Source organism: Amblyomma mixtum, chromosome 10, assembly GCF_055824585.1.
Source record: "Amblyomma mixtum isolate Tamu chromosome 10, ASM5582458v1, whole genome shotgun sequence".
Classification (NCBI taxonomy): domain Eukaryota; kingdom Metazoa; phylum Arthropoda; class Arachnida; order Ixodida; family Ixodidae; genus Amblyomma; species Amblyomma mixtum.
This window is the reverse complement of record NC_143021.1, coordinates 139,124,494-139,137,132: the sequence shown is the minus strand read 5'-3', so window position 1 is coordinate 139,137,132 and position 12,639 is coordinate 139,124,494. Positions and strand designations below refer to the sequence as shown.

The following is a 12,639-nucleotide window of genomic DNA, read 5'->3' as shown; positions in this document are numbered from 1 at the left end:
CGTTGGCACATAGCGCCAAGTGAATAAACGAGATGGCGTTTTATGTGTGTCGCATGTTAGTGAATCCGTTAATTTAGGAGACAAACTGTCGGTTAAGGCCCGGAGCATTGGTTTGCAGCGGTGATTTAGGAGACAGGTGGTTTTGAAATTTTGGAGAAAGTACTTTAGCAGATTTCGATCCTTTCACTTTCATGATATGTCTGTTTTCTAGCGCTGAAATATGCACGGCCATAATTTCAGCGTGCGGTCTGGTCAGTTGAGATAAATTAAGTTTTATTCATCTATCGACATTGCTGACGGAACAGGAAAAAAAAGTCGAGCACGCGACCTGCCAAAGCCCCCTTCTCTCGAAGCAGTTGGACGCGGTTGCGGCAGGTTGCAGTAATAGCGCAGACATACTCCATTAAGAAAGGCGAGGATCATGACGTCAGACTAGACCGGTCTCGTCAATACAGTTTTCAAGTTTTAGGTCAGATGGCTTTATCAAGATTTACTTGAATTGATTTTGTCGTGTTACCCGACAAGGTAATGATTGTTTAAAGATTCAGAATTTCAAAGTGACTGGGCTGTTGATAAACATAAACTTGACCACTTTTTCTTTTCTGTCCTGCTGTCTCACCTTGCTTCACCGTCTCCTCAGGAATTATGTTATTGGGAGCTTGATACCGTTCGCCATTTGGTTGAAATCACTATGTATCTGAAGTCATTGGTCCGTCAATGAAGTGAAGGAATTGGGACTGCACAATTCAGTTCATTCGGAGTTATCAATGATGCAGTCCTCTGGCTTCGTCACTGCAATTAGTCATGCTTGTTGGACAGTTCACCAAGATCGCTAATAATTTTTTTTGCCTGCAAATGTCTGAAATAACATGCTAGGACTGTACTTCAGTGCAGGAAGATGGTTGGTTTATGGGGTTTAACGTCCCAAAGCGACTAAGGCTATGAGAGACGCCGTAGTGGAGGGCTCCGGAAATTACGACCACCTGGGGTTCTTTAACGTGCACTGACATCGCACAGTACACGGGGGTCTAGAATTTCTCCTCCAAAGAAATTCAACCGCCGCGGCCGGGATCGAACCCGCGTCTTTCGGGTCAGCAGCCGAGCACCATAACCACTGAGCCACCGGGGCGGCTCAGTGCAGGAAGAGTACTAGCATGAGAGAACATTTTGAGTTGCAATAGAATACCTTGAAGATGAACTGAAAAGTTTGCTCTGATGAACTGAATAGTTTGGTAATAGTTGGGTTTAGCTTTTATGCTATGTACAAAAAAATTCAGGGGCAGTTAAGGTCCGCCTTACGAGTAGGACAGGATGTCCCTGTAGCGGCCTTGGGTCCTCTGCATATCACTTCACACACACGGACACAAGACGCACAAGGCCTCTCTGACCAGGTTAATCAAGCGTGCCTCGATGGCCTAGGTATAGCGTATCTTACTGGGGATCCCTAGGTTCACAGGTTCTATTTCTTTTGAGTGTCCCAGTTTTCTTTTGAGCTCATTTTACTTTGCAGTCTTACATGCTATAAGGATTGAGTCGTGCTGCAACTTTATCATCATAATTTAATGCCGGATTTCACGACCTACTCAACAAATCCTAATTTTGTCAACGTGCCGATGGTCAGTACTACGCTGGCTTCTCATTTGTGCTGAACAGCACTCTTAACTCTGTCACGTTAACGGCAAGGATCATGTAATGTATCGTGCTTTAAACTTGTGCAATTCACTCATCACTCATCACTTTTCACTCATGTCCATCGATAGGTGGCCGCAGGAGGGTGGATTACAAGTTGGTCAGGATCACACACACCGCCCACATCTCAGTTATAAGACGCTCCAGAGAACTGGAAGTTATTTATTTGTTGTAGACGTCTTTCGGCATGTGTTCCGAATTAAGGCAGTTTCTTCTGTCATGACCTGAGTGTGCGCAAACTTGTGCTTTAGAAAAAAACGGAGTATTTAACTGAAATCTGATCTCACTCATTATATCCTACATCCTCAAGCCTTTCTTAAGCCATTAAAACATCGTGTTCTGTAGAACTAATAACCAAAATTCACTCCGTCTCACGCATTCCTTGTTTGCAGGAGAGCCTGGAGACAGGTTGGATACAAACTTCACTGTAGCATCGGGAGAAATGCTCTGAGACCTTTCGATCTATTTGTTCACATGCAAGAGGAAAAGGTAGCAGAGTGGAGTGGAACGGGCAGCTTGATGTCTGATCTCGGTCGCATCCAAGATGACACGAATAGAAAAATATTTCTCTTTGAATGCTTGCGGCATTTCTTCAATCACGCGCTCATGAAAAACAATAGGTTTAAATAATAAAAATGAATGAAGTTGCATTTGGTCAGCGTGATGCAAATGTTTCATAGAATTGCAATCGATATGCGAAACCTACCCTGTCTGCAAGGTCTTTTTCAGAACGTCCGCGTCGCAACCTCACGAGGAAAGGCAAATCATTTTTTTATTGCACTGCACAGCTACAATAGTCCTCTAAAGAGTAAGCATTAAAATTCCAATAACCAAGAATGTCAGGCAGGGATACGCGATCTCGTCAATGCTATATGCTGCCGGTTTACAGGAGGTGTTCTGAGGCCTGCGATTTGAGCAGTTGAGCGCAGAGTTGATGGAGAATATCTAAGTAATCTGCGATTGATGACATTGCCTTGCTTATACACTCAGGATATGAACTACAAAGCATGATCAATGAGTTATACAGGCAGAGCAGAACGGTGGGTCTGAAAATTAACATGCATACAACCAAAGTAATGCTGAACAGTCTCGGAAGGGAACAGCAATTCAGAACTGGTAGTGAGGTACTGAAAGTTGTAAGGGAATACGACTACTTAGGGCAGCTGGTGAACGCTGATCCGGATAATGCGGGGGAAATAACTAGAAGAACAAGAATGAGATGGAGCACATATTATAGGTTATCTCAGATCATGAATGACAGTTTAACGATATCCGTCAAGAGAAAAGTATGAAACAGCTCTATTTTACCGGTCCTTACCTATGGCACAGAAACATGGAGGCTAATGAAAATGGTTAGGCTCAAGGACAGTGCAACGAGGTATGGAAAAAATTAATAGGCGTAATTTTGAGAGGCCGGAAGCGGGCAGAGTGGCTGAGGGAACAAACGTGGGTTATGGACATCCTAGTCAAAATGAAGAGGAAGAAATTGGCTTGGGCAGGGCATGTAATGCGAAGGCAAGGTAACCGCTGGTCCTTAAGGGTAACGGAGTGGATTCCAAGAGAAGGCAAACGTAGCAGGGCTTGGCAGAAAGTTAGGTGGGCGGATGAGATAAAGTTAAGATAACCGCAGTTGGCACAGTAGAGGGTTAATTGGGGAGGTACGGAACAGGCCTTTGTCTTGCGGTGGGCATAGTTAGGCTGATGGTGTTGATGTTTTATCGTAAGGTTTTTTGATCTGCCTGGCTTAGTTGTGTTTTTTATGGTTTCGACCATGACCTCATATTTTCTCCATCTTCTCCAGGGTTCAAAAAAGTGAGAATTTTTGTTAAATCCTTGTAGGACTGCAAGCCAGTACTCAAGCGGTCAATAGAGAAATGCTTGCAGACTCTTTCCACAGCATTTTTGCTGCCTGCTTCGCAGGTTCACGTGTCTGGTCATGGATAAAAGATGTTGCTTCACTGCTTTAAGTTATTTTTCTTTTGCTTCTTGTTGAGCTCGAATGATGCAGTCTTTTGCTGTCCTCAAAGCAACGCGAGTTCTGTTCAGCAGATGCTGAAGTCCCTTGGTTTTATTTTCATGACCTTGTTCCTGCCGTGGGCCTTGTAATTTGCAAATATGAAGCGGTGCCGCTGCAGCTACTACTCAATTATCGCAGGGTGCACTTCGTAAGCCTGGGGTTGTCCCTGCAGCAGCTTTCTAAGCGCGTTATCACCTGAGATTTTGTTCATTCCTGAATGCTGAGCCTGGATTTGATCCTCTGCATATGACACCATTTGGGACAGTTTTAATGCAGTTCTTCTGCTGTCTAAAAATCAAGCAGTTGGCATTACGTGTTCCATAAAACGTTCCAATCCAGATACATAGCTTGGGGAAGAGTTACTGCCAATAAACTGTCCTGAGCTTACTTAAGTGTTACTTGTTAATATGACCTTTTTGACTTCGTGTCTTCTTCCTCTTATTCAAATTGCTTTCGATTGAAAAACCAAAAAAACTAAACCTGAAAACAGCCCACAAAACAAAAAATAACCAGTTACGGTGCGTTAATATAATTCGCTGAGGCAATCAATTCTCTGGTGTTACTCCAGGAAAAGCAGATATCCTAAAATTCACTGCCACGTGTCGCAATACAGGCTGAATTAATAGAGGTGAGTACAGTACATAACTAGCGCTTGTTAGGCATATTTTAGTCTAACTTCGGCTGATGTAGCGCCGACACAATGGAAGGCTGAAACTTCACTTCGAACGCAGGACGACATGCGCAGATTTTGAATTTGACGTCGCGCTGCTGCGCTTTTTTTTTGTTGTGCACAGGGGCAGAGGAAATGCAGCACACAAAAGAAATGAAAAATTCCACTCTTGAATGAAAGAAAAAAGGCACCCAAGACAGCACTGAAGTAAAGAGTATTTCTTCTATGTGCGAAAAATCAAGCTCATTATTAGGAATATGTTGGCTTTTCAAATGAGTTTTCTATCCCGAAAGTCCGCATTTGTCTACGCGTTGAAATGCAGCTGAGCACGGGTTTTTAGAAAAGCGCATTGCCAAATCATCCAAACGGTGCCTGTGCGATGCAAGTGCAGCACTGCTGGCCGCCAATGGTATGCGCATAAAGGCTGTTTCAAATGTAAAGCCTCTTTCGCATGCAAGTGAATGAGCGAACTTAGCAGAGCAGCGACGGAATGATGAGGTGATTTTGCTGTATTTTTGAATCTCGGGTGTCCTGGCCGCTCGAGCTGCCGCAGCCTCTAGAAAGAGGTCTTTGTGTCTCTGCAGGAGAAATCGCGAGCGTTTTCGCTGGCATGTGAACCGGCCGCCGCGAAAAAATGTCTCGAGATGCTCCAGCAACCAAACCGACGAGGCTCAAATAGGTTTGCTCAATCGCTTGCGTGTGACACAGCAACAAGCGCCGATCTCTTCAAGAGGACTTGAAAGCACGTTCATCACCAATACATCACTATAGATGTCACTGTGCTTGTAGCAGCGCCAAATAGTGCGGCATGCACTCGACGTGTTGAATGCACGGAGGAAGGAATGGCTGCATGTATACGCACGTACAGCCGGCCAAATCTTAAGCTGGCGTGCGCGATGGCCGCGTTATCCGTGCTCCTGCAGCTTATGACTGACCAAACTTCCGAAAATATTAAATCCAAGCACAGGCTCAATAAGCCCGTGCTTAATATTGAACTTTCCGCGAGTTTGCTTCGTCGTGGAGCGCAGGAGTGCAGAAAAAGCGGCCGTCGCTCACGCCAGCTGAAGATTTGGCCGGCTGTACCTTGTTTCGGTGCGCCTACCCGACTGCGTGCTGGCGGCTAAAAAGCACGCTGCAGGATGCTGGCAGCCAAAGCACAAACGGATGAAAACAAATGAACTCTTGGATGTGCAGGTGTCGTCGAGCGGGGGCGACAAATGCAAGATAAACTCCTAGAGATATCTCAGGGATTTATGATGACCCTGATCACGGAATGGCGGCCATGATCAGTTCACATTCACAGTACCGCATGGCACTGAATTTTCTAAGATGTCTATTGCTCCACCGTAGCGACATTTAAATATTAACTGCAAGAGTTTTTGCAAAGACCCGTGACCTAGCGCAGCTACGCTGCCACGCCAACAAACACCCACACCAGTCATCAGATGCTGCTGTAACCATTTTGGGCACAGATGGTTACAGAAGGAATTTTGAAAGATCATAAACGTCCTGGCTATATGACCGGTTGTCGTGAAAGTAAGTAAAGTGCTGAAGTAAATTGTGTGGCACTGGAGCTCTCTTGACGCACTCGAGCAGGGTGCACTTCTCTGCGTTGTAATCTGACCAGCACGTAAGGTATTTATCTAGATCCCCGCACACTTTGCCAGACCCCTCTTATACATTTACGCTCGGGTGCGATCACAGCCCGCGCGAATGCGGTGCAACACATTGGCTTCAGGTCTCTTTAGTCCTTTGGTCGCACACGGCTCGCTGGGAGAGCACAAATGGGATCAGAAATGGTCGAGCACAGTTTCGTTGAACATTCTCGTTTCATCTATGGGTGCCTTTCTTGACGGAGCCGCAAGCAGGGCTTCATGGGCGATGCTGTCTGCCACCTCGGTGCCCGGGACACCTGTGGCCGAAGGAACCCACTGGAAATAAAAATAGAAGAACCTGCTGCGTAGCTGCTGCACCAAGTGCACAGAACTAAGGCTCAGCCTTGCAGATGGGAACCCGTGCTATAACTCTGAAAGAGCAGAGTTTGAATCCGCGAAGAAGACTACAGGTTCAGGCGGAAAATACACTACCGTCCATAAGGCTGCCCGAAAGGCAACAACCTCAGCCCTAGTGGAGGAAACGACCTGAGTAATTCGGCCAGAGCAGCTATTATTGTAAGATGGAATATAGAACACTGACGCGCTAATCCTGCTGATCTCCGCATGAAAATTTGCAGAGGGTGGCGAAATTCTATTTAAAAATGCACCAGTACGAACGAATAAGTTTCCGCCAATGAAGTAATCCGCTTAGTAGGAAAGTGAGAAATGGTGCAGGCAGCGTCAAGATTCTCAAAGAACCAAGGCGGGTTTAACCGCTGCCTCTGTCTAAGACCTGGGGTAATTCGAATGTTAAATTCCAAGCAAACCAGGCCCTCAGACCCCTTTCGAAGACGCTGTAGAAGAGCTCGACAAGCTACTGTCTCTTCAAGGGGACACAGATGCGTCACTAACCTTCGCGAGACCAAAAGGCTCAGTACTTTAAATACAGACTTATTCGCAGTAGCTTGCAGCCATTCAAGGCGTCCCCTTATGCTTTTTCAGTGGAAACCTTTTAGGCGATCACGCTGCGATACGGATGGGAATATAAAAGGTAGTTGCTACATTATGCGGCTCACCGCCAGCGCTTCATGAAGTACGACCGTCGAAGAAGGATGATTTCTCCATTGCAGGCTTGTGGTTGTGCGCATCACATTGAAGTGCGGCAGAAAACAGGGTACAATGGAGTAGAGAGTCAACAAAAACGCCAGGAAAGCGCATGTGAATAAATTGGCCAATGTGGAAGCTCTTTCCTGTATCCGCCTATAACGGCTGGATTTGCTTGGGGACAGGAAAACGTCGGACTTATTCGCTTGTATAGTCAATGCCCCATCTCGAAGATACACTTGCAGCGAATTAAAAGCGTGCTGAGTCATCACTGCTAGTGATGGTAGCTGCTAAATCAAACACAAATGTCGTCTCCATACATATAGGCGGAGCCGCCTGCTACTGTTCTTCAAAGCCTGGCAGAGACCAGCCATGACAACATTAAAGAGTGTGGGGAAAAACACTCCTACAAGGCACACTTCACAGTACCGACTTTACAGTGCACCGAGCGCTCCCTAACCGCAACCGTATCCTGTGGTTACATACGAACACGTGATTAATTTTAGAAGGGGGCCTTGTGCGCCAATGACAATTGCAAACGGTTTAGTATTGAGCCCCGAAGAACACCGTTTGACCAACACTGTTCCCACTTCGAGTTATTGATCAATTCGCTCTCGCCCTACCATAAGCTCGCCGTCCCGGTTAGCTCATTTGTTAGAGCGACTGCTCCGGTGAAGCGGTCGTCCTGATTTCGAACCCCGGACCAGGACGAACTTTTCTTTTACTACGAAGGTTATGAGAATCCTGTTTAGCTTTTTTTTCGTAGCCGTATGGCTGGCGCTTGGGTGAATGTCAATGAGTAACTACTCCCTTATAGCACGATCATAAGCTTGAGTGACGTAAAAAAAAATGCTAGTGTCGAAAGGCGAAAAGTTCTATGGTGCTCAGTATAGCTTACCAGGTCCAAGACACTATATTGAGCGCTCAAATCTGAGCGGAATCGGCATACAGACTTTTGAACGGAGCCGCGCCTCCCAGATATTTCGTATGTTTTTTAAGGCCCTTATTTGTAGAGGTTCTTGATTACCGAATATAAGAGCCAACGCAAGATAGAGAAGCCAATCTGCAAGAGAATATTATGTTTAACCTTGGAGGCATTTGCGCATGAGCGGCAACCTGCTTCTCAGACGTGTTGTAGAGCGGGGCAAACTGTGCTGAACTTTTCTCAGTAAAATAACCAAGTGAGCCGGATAACCGGGTCAGCAAGAGAGCAGCTCATCCAACTGATTTGCTGAATTCACTTGTCGAGTCGCTGCTGCTAAAAATGCAAAACTACAACATCCGGCGTGTGGAAAATGGTAGTGTAGAGAGGGAAAAAAATTCAAGGTGCACTATGTTGACCTAAAGTGCGGTGACGCGAAAGCCTTACGTGCGGTGTTGCTGCTTGTGATGTGTGGTTAAGACGTTAAGTACACCAGTGTTTGTGAATCTTAAACGCTGAAGACACTGGAGGGCGTTTGGAAGGCATCCGTCTGATAGGACGCCTTTCAGCAAACACTCTCCAGCGTCCTAGACAAGGAGGCAACTACGTATGCGTTGGCAGGCAGTAGCGTAGCCATTAGCACGCTCGGCTGCGGAACGGAAGGATGGTGGTTCGAATCCCATAGGGCACAAAGATTTTTTTCTGGCCTGACTAGAAAAGCATGACAACTCTGCTGACAACCTTCTGTCGACAGCGATAAGGCGTTAAAGGCTTTCGCCTTAATAAGCCGGAGGTCAAATCGGCTTAAACCGATGTGTGACATAACAAAGCGCGGTGACGTAAATGGCGGCCCCATCAGTGGCACCATAAGAACGAGATGTTTTGACTTGAAAGCTCTGGAGAACTTTTTCGAGAGTGGCCCGGACTAAATTCTTCGAAATGACCCGGGTCATATTGGGGTGCCGTCATAGTGTCGGGCACGGTAAGTTACAATTTGACATTGATTTTGGCTCAAATCGGCCAAGGTGAAATTTCGGGTATGACCAGGGACAAATTTTGGCAATGAGCCGGGCCAAATGTTATGTCACCATTGTGTAGGGCGTGCTCAGTTATGGTTGGACATCGATTTTGATCCAAATCGGGCAAGGCGAAATTGGGGGGGTGGCGCGGGGCAAATTGCCACTTGGCGTCGCAGCTGCTATGGCAACGAGCAATTCACAAGCAAGATGCTCAAGCCAGATGCAAGATGCGCAAGGAAGATATTTGCTCGACTCTGACGATCCTATGAGTACTTTCGCACAAAAAGTCGAAGTAGTGCTCTATCTTAATGGCACCTCGCGCAACCTGAAGGTGGCACAACGGCACGGTGTGAAGTTGGTCTTTCTTGCACTCTGTAAACTGTCTGGCCTCTGTTCAAGAATTGCAAAGGGCAAAGAAGGAAAGCAGGTATCCAATGGCTGCAAACATACCAACATGCTCGTTGGTGGTCCTACTGGTGTCACCTATAATATGCCCCTCTCTTCTTGTAGGGTGTATACGGGTAAAACTGGCAGATGCGCGAATAACCATGCACGCGAACGAAAAAAATCAATAAAATATACGTCTGATGATAATAAGTTCCCTCACACCTGCAGACACAGTGAAATCTGTGTTCATGCTTTGTAAAAAACACTTAGTAATAGAAAAAACTGCGAGGACACTTTGGCAACTAAAGTGTTCAGAGGCGATTACCGAGGACACTATGCCGTCACGACTTCCGGTGGATGTAACGTGACACAGTTCCTGTGGCTATATCAATACCCAAATTATACATCTTTCGGTTATCTTAAGTGTTAACCACGCTAAATTACACATTTTTCCATCTAACTTGACACAGTTTCGGCGTTTTTCTATCTGTGACAATTTTCACTATGCCGTTACAACTTCAGGTGGATGTGACGTCACACCGTTCTCGTGGCTGTATCGACGTCTGCGATATTTCGACGTAATTTCGACAACTTCTACTATAATTAATTATCTACTGTACACTCATCAAATGGCTTCTAGCTTTATTTTTTCCTCCTCTGTCTGAAGCAACCATTCGTTTTCTCCTAACATTTTTAGTTCCAGAGTTATCACGAGTTAAACGCTGCCAATGTTGTGACACCCTCTGCTAACGGACGAGAGTAGAGCCATTTAAAGGGAAGCTGAAACACTTTTAAAAAAAAACGAGTTTCTGACGCATTTTTGCACTTCCCTGCTCCCTGAACTCAAATATCACATTGAAAATAAACGTAGAGAACGATAAATAGCTTTGTTTTGCAGAAATAAGTGCCCACCGCCGCAGGCAAGCGCGGCGAGCCCCGTCGCCACCTGTGGTTGGTCGAAACATTCGTGACGTCAACATCGGGTACCGTCGCTCCTGCCGCGGCCAGTTCGGTACGCAGGTGACTAGGATCTAGCACGTGTGCCCGTGTTTATTGTGAATCTGCGCTAAATTATTTTACCTTATGGAAGGCTTTTATTCCACAGTTCAGCTCGGTACTTCCTCTTACCTTTTTGAACCTGAAGCATCCCCACAAGAGCATACTAGTGCACTCCCGACGAGCGACAGTTCGTCGTTGGCTACCAGCGAAAGCGACGAAGCGATTTCACGAGTGGGGAATGTGAACTGGTAAGTATCTCGATTGCTAATCGGTTCCCGCGCGTATAAATGCTGCTTTGTTGATACTGCGGTACTCCTGACGAGGTCCGACAGCGCAAGTGTCTCATTCAGGCATTTGTTTACTGCGTTGCGTTGCGAGGAGTACGCAGGTGTAATGCAGGCATAGAGCGCGGATAGTCTTAGAGCGCGTTGGCACAATACATTATCCCAGTTGTAAACACAATTTTTATCGACAAATAGATTCGAGGAACAGGCAGTTACTCCAGTATTTGCGCATGCCGTATGATAGCATGATCTGACCCCGCCGCGGTGGCCAAATTTCGATGGAGGCGAAATTCTAAAGGCGCGTGTACTGTGCGATGTCAGAGCACGGTAAAGAACCCCAGGTAGTCGAAATTTCCGGAGCCCTTCACTACGGTGTCTCTCATGGTCTGAGTCGCTTTGGGACGTTAGACCCCAATAAACTAAACAGATAGCATGATCTGCGTATGACAGTCGGTCTTGAACATAGGTTCTTTCAGTAAACGTAAATTATTCGGCTTGCGCACGTTTGTTTTTCGTATTTTTGGAGTAATGCATAACACCATTTTAGACGTTTTGCCTAGTCTCGGCACTGAAACATTACCACAGCTTTTTACCTTCCACCTCAGGTGTTCCTGCATGCACTGCTCAGTAATGAGTGAGGAAGAAGACAGCTGCTGTTGTCAAGAGATCCCCGAAATTACGGGAAAGCAGAAGCAGGCACGCTGCATCACATCAACAAAAAAATTCAAAGATGTGTGCCTAAATAAAGCTGTGCTTCAAGTTGCTCTGGCACAACAGGAAACTAGTACATCATCGAGAAACGACAGGGGCTGTGTGAACAGGTGAGAAGGAGCACATATGGTAGCTTGGGCAGTTTCATTGACCTGCATTCTTTATTTTAGGAGGATGAGGTACGCTGCTTATAGGCAGTTTGTGCACCTTGTGTGGAAGCGACTGGGGCAGGCACAACAGAAGAATCCTGCCGAGTTGCGTGGTCAGTGCCATAGGCAAAAAATATCCATCTCCAGATGGCACTTACACTGGATTCAAGCATCCTTACACTTGCTGAGGTATGTACACATCATGAAGCCTATATAGCTAGGCACACAAGCCATTCCTCTAATGTTCAATTATTTGTACCTCCTTTCAGAGTTCATGCAAATCCCAAGCACCTTTATGAAATAAATTTTCATCCATGGCTGGCAAGACCAGAGTTCTGTGTGGAGTGCTTCATAAATATGCAACCGTAACAAACACACAGATGCTTTCAATAAATTAATAATTTATTTGCAAAGATTTTGCAAGTCAGCATACATCTCACCAGTAAGAATGTGAACCAAGTGGGCTGTAGAAACCATGCTAAGAATGAGCTGCATGAGAATGAGATTGTAGTCCCCCATTCCCAACAATACAATGATAATTCCAGCTGTTTCATTTTTAGTGTTTTCATTTTCATATCTGCAAATTCCATTCATGGCACCACATTAATTTTCAGCGCCTGAATTTATAATCTCGCCATTTTCCAAATTGGGCACTGCATTAGCTCACAATCTCCATCACACAGTGTTCCGTAACATTGTCTTTACACTGACAAGAAGCCGTGACACATTTCTTCAAAGGCAAAGAAAGAAATGGCTATATTCAGCTGGTGTTACCTATATGTGTTTCGAACTGTGGTTCACAGGTAATTAGTGATGTCATACTGATTTCGTTCGTGGAGACATACAAGAAACAGCAAAAACATGCCATGGACAGGGCATCCCTCAAGTTTCCTACTGAGCTGAACTATAAAATATGAGAGCAGTCTCACTGAAACAAGGAAGAATGGAAGCTATTTTCTGTACGGTCTGGTTTTGCTCTGCAATGTTGCAACATCAACAGTGCAAGAACACAGATAAGCAGGGACACTTCAGGCAACAGATTACTACCATAACTCACCAACCCACTCAGTTTACAACAGAACAAAGTCCTCTT

The 12,639-nt window shown here is 45.7% G+C and overlaps 1 pseudogene; it reads left to right on the top strand.

Annotated features, from left to right (window-relative positions):
- Nucleotides 1-10,486: 10,486 nt before the first annotated feature.
- Nucleotides 10,487-11,734, top strand: LOC149327089 (P2X purinoceptor 7-like; annotated as a pseudogene).
- The last annotated feature ends 905 nt before the right edge of the window (nt 11,735-12,639 follow it).